Below are 7,088 nucleotides of genomic sequence, written 5' to 3' on the forward strand. Positions count from 1 at the left end.
GACACCGATGTTGAATCAATTAGAGGGGCATGAAGCCCACCCTCATGGGTGCTATACCTGGACTCTTCTTTAGATCATGTTTTCTTTTCACTCAGCTGGTACAATTTTGGAAAAAGGTTTGGCAGCGATTGCAAGCCCTCACCGCGTCACGTCTACTTGGTGATTTTAAAACTTGATCTAAAATGGGAGCCCTCATCTAGCACCTCCGTCTGGTGTTGCTCGGGTATTGCATAAATTTATGCCATCGGCATGAATCCCCCAACAAATGCCTATGCTTGGACCCTCTCTTAGATCACCTTCTTCGATCACTCGATCGACGCAATTACGGAAGAGACTTGGCAGCGGTTGCCATTCTACATTGTGTCTGTTCTATGATTTTGAAGTTGATCTAATGGTGAGCCCTTGTCTCTAGCCATGAGGTGGGTGCTTTGGCGCTCTAGAAAAATTTTTTGTGTGCCTGTCATGGCTACAATGGGAGAGGTGGTTGCCGCGAGCCTCTCTCGTGCCCCCCTCATTGATTCAATGTAGCTGTCAGGGCGGATGGATATGTCAAATTTTGAAATGGTGGACGCTGAAGTTGAATCAATTAGAGGGGCATGAAGCTCACCCTTGAGGGTGCTATTCCTGGACTCTCCTTTAGATCATGTTTTCTCATCACTCAGCTGGCGCAATTTTGGAAAAAGTATTGGCAGTACTTGCCAGCCCTCACTGCGTCTACTTGGTGATTTTAAAACTCGATCTAAAACAGGAGCCCTCGTCTAGCACCTCCGTCCAGTGTTGCTCGAGTATTGCATAAATTTATGCCATCGGCGTGAATCCCCCAACGAATGCCTACACTTGGACGCTCTCTTGGATCACCTTCTTGGATCACTCGACCGACACAATTATGGAAGAGACTTGGCAGTGGTTGCCATTCTACACCGGGTCTGTTCTGTGATTTCAAAGTTGATCTAATGGCGAGCCCTTGTCTCTAGCCATGAGGTGGGTGCTTGGCGCTCTAGAAAATTTTTTTGCGTACCTATCATGGCTATAATGGGAGAGGTGGTTGCCACGAGCCTCTCCTATGCCCCCCTAATTGATTCAACGCCGCTGTCAGGGCGGATGGATATGTCAGATTTTGAAATGGTGGACGCCAACGTTGAATCAATTAGAGCGGCATGAAGCCCACCCTCGAGGGTGCTATTCCTGGACTCTCCTTTAGATCATGTTTTCTTTTCACTCAGCTGGCACAATTTCGGAGAAAGGTTTGGCAGCGCTTGCCAGCCCTCACCGCGTCTACTTGGTGATTTTAAAACTTGATCTAAAATGGGAGCCCTCATCTAGCACCATTGTTCGGTGTTTCTTGGGTGTTGCATAAATTTATGCCATTAGCATGAATCCCACAACGAATTCCTACGCTTGGACCCTCTCTTAGATTACCTTCTTTGATCACTCGACCGACGCAATTACGGAAGAGACTTGGCAGCAGTTGCCATTCTACACCGCGTCTGTTCTGCAATTTCGAAGTTGATCTAATGGCAAGCCCTTGTCTATAGCCATGAGGTGGGTGCTTGGCACTCTAGAAAATTTTTTTGCATGCCTATCGTGGCTACAATGGGAGAGGTGGTTGTCGCAAGCCTCTCCCGTGCCCCCCTCATTGATTCAACACTGCTGTCAGGGCGGATGGATATGTCAGATTCTGAAATGGTCAACGCTGATGTTGAATCAATTAGAGGGGCATGAAGCCCACCCTCAAGGGTGCTATTCTTGGACTCTCCTTTAGATCATGTTTTCTTGTCACTCAGCTAGCACAATTTCAAAAAAAGGTTTGGCAGCGGTTGCCAGCCCTCATTGCGTCTACTTGGTGATTTTAAAACTTGATCTAAAATGGGAGCCCTCGTTTAGCACCTTCGTCCGGTGTTGCTCAGGTATTGCATAAATTTATGCCATCAGCGTGAATCCCCCAATGAATGCCTATGCTTGGACCCTCTCTTAGATCACCTTCTTCAATCACTCAACTGACGCAATTGCGGAAGAGACTTGGCAGCGGTTGCCATTCTACACCGCGTCTGTTCTGCGATTTTGAAGTTGATCTAATGGTGAGCCCTTGTCTATAGCCATGATGTGGGTGCTTGGCGCTCTAGAAAAAATTTTTGTGTGCCTATCGCGGCTACAATGGGAGAGGTGGTTGCCGCGAGCCTCTCCCTCACCCCCCTCATTGATTCAATGCCGCTCTCAGGGCGGATGGATATGTCAGATTTTGAAATAGTGGACGTCGATGTTGAATTAATTAGAGTGGCATGAAGCCCACCCTCGTGGGTGCTATACCTGGAATCTCCTTTAGATAATGTTTTCTTTTCACTCAGCTGGAGCAATTTCAGAAAAAGGTTTGGCAGTGGTTGCCAGCCCTCACCGCGTCTACTTGGTGATTTTAAAACTTGATATAAAATGGGAGCCCTCGTCTAGTACCTCTGTCCGGTGTTGCTCGGGTGTTGCATAAATTTATGTGATCGACACGAATCGCCCAACAAATTCCTATGCTTGGACCCTCTCTTAGATATATAAGAGAGGAATGAAGGAGCAGCCCGTTTGCTATGCGCCTCTCCCCAAAGCTGCTCTTCTCTCTCACTCCATTGCCACAATTTTGGGAGTTGTTCGACAACGGTTGTCATTCCAATGTGTCATTGCGGTGATCTGGAGAATGATGCTAAGGGCGGGAGCTTGTGTCTAGAATTTTGGATGTTTGTGCGAGCCCTTGGATTCCAAATTTTTTCACAGCTAACATTGGTCTTTGTGAGAGATGGGTACGAAAGCACATCCCGATTGCTATGCGGGAGCTCCCCAAGGTCGCCTCTGTGCCAACTCGACTGGCACAACATTGGGAATGGTTCGACAGTGATTGTCATTCCAATGTGTCATCGGGGGATGCCTAGGAAAGTTGCCTTTTAAGGGCGAGCTTGCATCTAGCACTTGGATTGTGCGTCACGTCACAAGTGAATGGGGAGATCTCTCTGTAACCGGCGGCATGGTGATTGTAAGAGAAAATTGACTTAGTCGGAGCATTGGCCTCGGGCCATTGTGACGGCCTTGCAATTTCTCTTTAATTGCAACCTATGTTTGCACAGTAGCATAGTTTGCATGTAAGATGGGCCTTGTTCTTGACAGTTCCAGGAGGTGACCTCCAAAACTTTTGGATTGGGCCCCTTCAAGGTGAAATTCATCTAGTTGATCGGATGAAGCTTGATGTGCTTGTATCTATTCTGAGATAGTAATGATGGTCATTAATCTGTGGTGGTGAGTATATCCAAACACACTGCAAATTTGGTGTTCGATTCTAAGATGCGCTTGTTGCTGAGTGTGCATGGAGTTGTATCTTTCAGCCAAGGGCTCCGTCTCATTGGCACATTCTATCATTGCATTTTTATCTTGCCCAGACGGCAAGAAGGAAATAGATGGTTGCATGGGTACATTGCTCGACGTCCCTAATTTCATCAAGGGTCCACTCTCCACCCTAAGTTTTTGCCGATTGGTAGAGCCTTGGGATTGAGAGGGGGGCCAGAGAAAGGTTTGGTTGCTGCATAATTTATTCGCTAGTGCATTCTCAGTGCGTGCTCGCCTCTTCACTGTCTCATCCTACAGAAGTGCATGGCACTCCCGTGACAGCCTTTGTGGTCTGGGCTAGTAGAAGCGTAGGGTATTATCGATAATTTTTGTTTGGATGCGGAAACTCTCCATGCCCTGTCCTGCCCTGTGTGATCCGAATGGCTACGGCTCATGGGTTCTGCAGAGATAACTCTTCTTCCGCTCCCCCCTAAAGAGAGCGTTCGGTGTTTGCATTGTGTGGACAAAAAGCCCAAGGCGTTTCATCTCTCTTCAGATGCAAAATTCTGGGAGGGCTTGTCAAAGTATGGTCGTTTGTATGGGGTGCACCAAAAAGCGTGTAGGGGGCATATGCCTGGGAAATGGATGTCTTTAAGTGTCCTTACTCGGTCGCGTGCACGGTATACATCTTTGCATTATGACTCCGCTACAAGCATTTGTGATTTGAGCATTTTGGGGGAACGGGTTTCGTACGAGATGTTCTTCTCAGGCTCCTGCGAACCAGAGCGCTCATCTTTGTAATGCTCCAACAAGTGCAGGCACAACGTGTCTGTCTAGGGGAATAAATCGCACGAATGCTTTTTGCCGAGATGTGGGTGCTTGCGGGTGTGTTCCCTCGCGGTGCAATTCTTCGGTATGTGCATGTGCATGAGATTGAAGCTTGTCCGACAATGCTAGTGTGAGTGTTCACTCGTAGGAACTTTTTTGTACCTGCGCTGGCAGATCACATGTCACGGGGAACGGTTAGCGAGGCTGTGCTGGGAAAGAAGAAATTTGCTAGAGGTTAGACATGTCCGTGTATGTGGGCGGGCACTCATCACCTATAAATGTGTGGAGGGGCTGTTATACATGATGCACTTGAGCAGCCTTATAATTGAGGTGGTCGCGTGCACAGTGATGCCCTCGCCAATCGCATAACCAGCCATGTTTTCGACTCGCACGGCCCTTCACCCTTCAGCACGACAATCTCCATTGGCACATCGGCAACTAGCTCTTCATCATGGGAAAATGTTTGTTGCGATCGAGAAGGATTTTGTCTATGTGGGTGCACCTCAACAGGCGTGTAGGAGGCATATGCCTAGGAAATGGATGTCTCTGAGTGGCCTTACAATTGAGGTGGCTACATGCGCGGTGCATCTCATACAGACTCGAGGCTTCTTTCCGAGTAGTGGCGACAGCGAGTTCGAGGGTAAAGGGTTCCATATGGGATATTCTTTCCAGGTGCCTATGAATCGAGGCTCCTTATTTGGCCCTCTCCAGTCGACGATGGGACACTTTCCTCTTGTGTGAAATCTTTGAGCGTTGCGAGTCCTGCATGTGCTGTGAACGTCATTCTTGTTGCTTGTGCTGCGGATTATGTTTGGATGCATGACGGAGCGAATGCAAATTTTAGTTTCCCATCGTGGTGGGAATCCCTTGGCTGTAGTAGGTCTTGGGAGTCCCCTCGTTGTTAGAAGCTACCTGGTCGATCTTGCCAGCAGTCATATGCTTGTCTCAAAGATTAAGCCATGCATGTCTAAGTATGAACTATTTCAGACTGTGAAACTGTGGATGGCTCATTAAATCAGTTATAGTTTCTTTGATGGTACTTTGCTACTCGGATAACCATAGTAATTCTAGATCTAATACATGCACTAAATCCTGACTCTTGAAAGGGATGCATTTATTAGATAAAAGGCCAGTGTGAGCTCGCTCGCTATTCCGGTGATTCATGATAACTCGACGGATCGCACGGCCTTTGTGCTAGCGACGCTTCATTCAAATTTCTGCCCTATCAACTTTCGATGGTAGGATAGAAGCATAACATGGTGGTGATGGGTGACAGAGAATTAGGGTTCGATTCTAGAGAGGGAGCCTGAGAAACGGCTACCACATCCAAGGAAGGTAGCAGGGGCACAAATTACCCAATCCTGACATGGGGAGGTAGTGACAATAAATAACAATACTGGGCTCATCGAGTCTGGTAATTGGAATGAGTACAATCTAAATCCCTTAATGAGGATCCATTGGAGGGCAAGTCTGGTGCCAGTAGCTATGATAATTCTAGCTCCAATAGCATATATTTAAGTTGTTGCAGTTAAAAAGCTCGTAGTTAGACCTTGGGTTCTCACGGTCGGTCCGCCTTTTGGGTGTGCACTGGCCCTCACGTCCCTTCTGCCAGCGACATGTTCCTGGCCTTAATTGGCTAGGTCGCGGTTCTGGCACCGTTACTTTGAAAAAATTAGAGTGCTCAAAGCAAGCCTATGCTCTAAATACATTAGCATGGAATAACGCGATAGGAGTCTAGTCCTGTTCCGTTGGCCTTCGGGACCAGAGTAATGATTAATAGGGACTGTCGGGAGCATTCGTATTTCATTGTCAGAGGTGAAATTCTTTGATATATGGAAGACAAACCACTGCGAAAGCATTTGCCAAGGATGTTTTCATTAATCAAGAACGAAAGTTGGGGGCTCGAAGACGATCAGATACCGTCCTAGTCTCAACCATAAATGATGCTGACCAGGGATCGACGGATGTTTCTCTAAGGACTTTGCCAGCACCTTCTGAGAAATCAGAGTGTTTGGGTTCCGGGGGGAGTATGGTCACAAGGCTGAAACTTAAAGGAATTTATGGAAGGGTACCACCAGGAGTGGAGCCTGCGGCTTAATTTGACTCAACACGGGGAAACTTACCAGGTCCAGACATAGTAAGGATTGACAGATTGAGAGCTCTTTCTTGATTCTATGGGTGGTGGTGCATGGCTGTTCTTAGTTGGTGGAGCGATTTGTCTAGTTAATTTCATTAACGAACGAGACCTCAACCTATTAACTAGCTACGCAGAGGTTCCCCGTCGCGGCCAGCATGAAAATCAACGGCTGCTTCTGTCAAATTATAGTCTATAGAAGCATCCTCAGTGGTGGACCAGGCCTAATTCCCCTGGAAGGGGCCACCGAAGAGGGTGAGAGCCCCGTCGGGCCTGGAACCTGTCGCACCACGAGGCACTGTTGGCGAGTCGAGTTGTTTGGGAATGCAGCCCTAATCGGGTGGTAAATTATGTCCAAGGATAAATATGGGTGAGAGACCGATAGCAAACAAGTAGAGCGAGGGAAAGATGAAAAGGACTTTGAAAAGAGAGTTAAAGAGTGCTTGAAATTGCCGGGAGGGAAGCGGATGGAGGCCGATGATGTGCCCTGGTCGGATGCGGAACGGTGTGAGCCAGTCCATCACTCGGTTCGGTGGAGGTGCCAGCGCGGGCTTTCACAGCGGCACAAGCGTGACCTTCTGGTTGCACAAATACTTTCATCGCGACGGTCAAGGAGTGAAGCGTGCACCTTTACAGCAGGCTCTCGGGCACCTATGCGCTCGTGTTGCTGGCCAGTGGGCTTTCCATCTGACCCATCTTGAAACACGGACCAAGGAGTCTAACATGTGTGCGAGTTGGCAGGTTGGGAAAACCTGCGAGGTGCAAGGAAGCTGACTGGCGAGATCCCCTCTCAGGGGGTGCATCGCCAACCGATCCTGATCTTCTG

General features: G+C 48.2%; 1 non-coding gene and 1 pseudogene across 1 annotated transcript in view; both read left to right on the forward strand.

The window, feature by feature from the left end:
• The first annotated feature begins 5,040 nt into the window (after nucleotides 1-5,040).
• LOC149574630 (18S ribosomal RNA) lies at nucleotides 5,041-6,149 on the forward strand (annotated as a pseudogene).
• Nucleotides 6,150-6,321: 172 nt separating this feature from the next.
• LOC149574631 (25S ribosomal RNA) overlaps nucleotides 6,322-7,088 on the forward strand; it is a 3,389-nt gene continuing 2,622 nt past the window's right edge. Inside the window, exon 1 of the ribosomal RNA XR_016361043.1 lies at nucleotides 6,322-7,088. This exon is cut by the window's right edge and continues 2,622 nt beyond it. This is a non-coding gene — a ribosomal RNA (25S ribosomal RNA).

Source organism: Cupressus sempervirens, chromosome 2 (assembly GCF_028749045.1).
Source record: "Cupressus sempervirens isolate cs-2001-9-10 chromosome 2, ASM2874904v1, whole genome shotgun sequence".
In the NCBI taxonomy this organism is placed as follows: domain Eukaryota; kingdom Viridiplantae; phylum Streptophyta; class Pinopsida; order Cupressales; family Cupressaceae; genus Cupressus; species Cupressus sempervirens.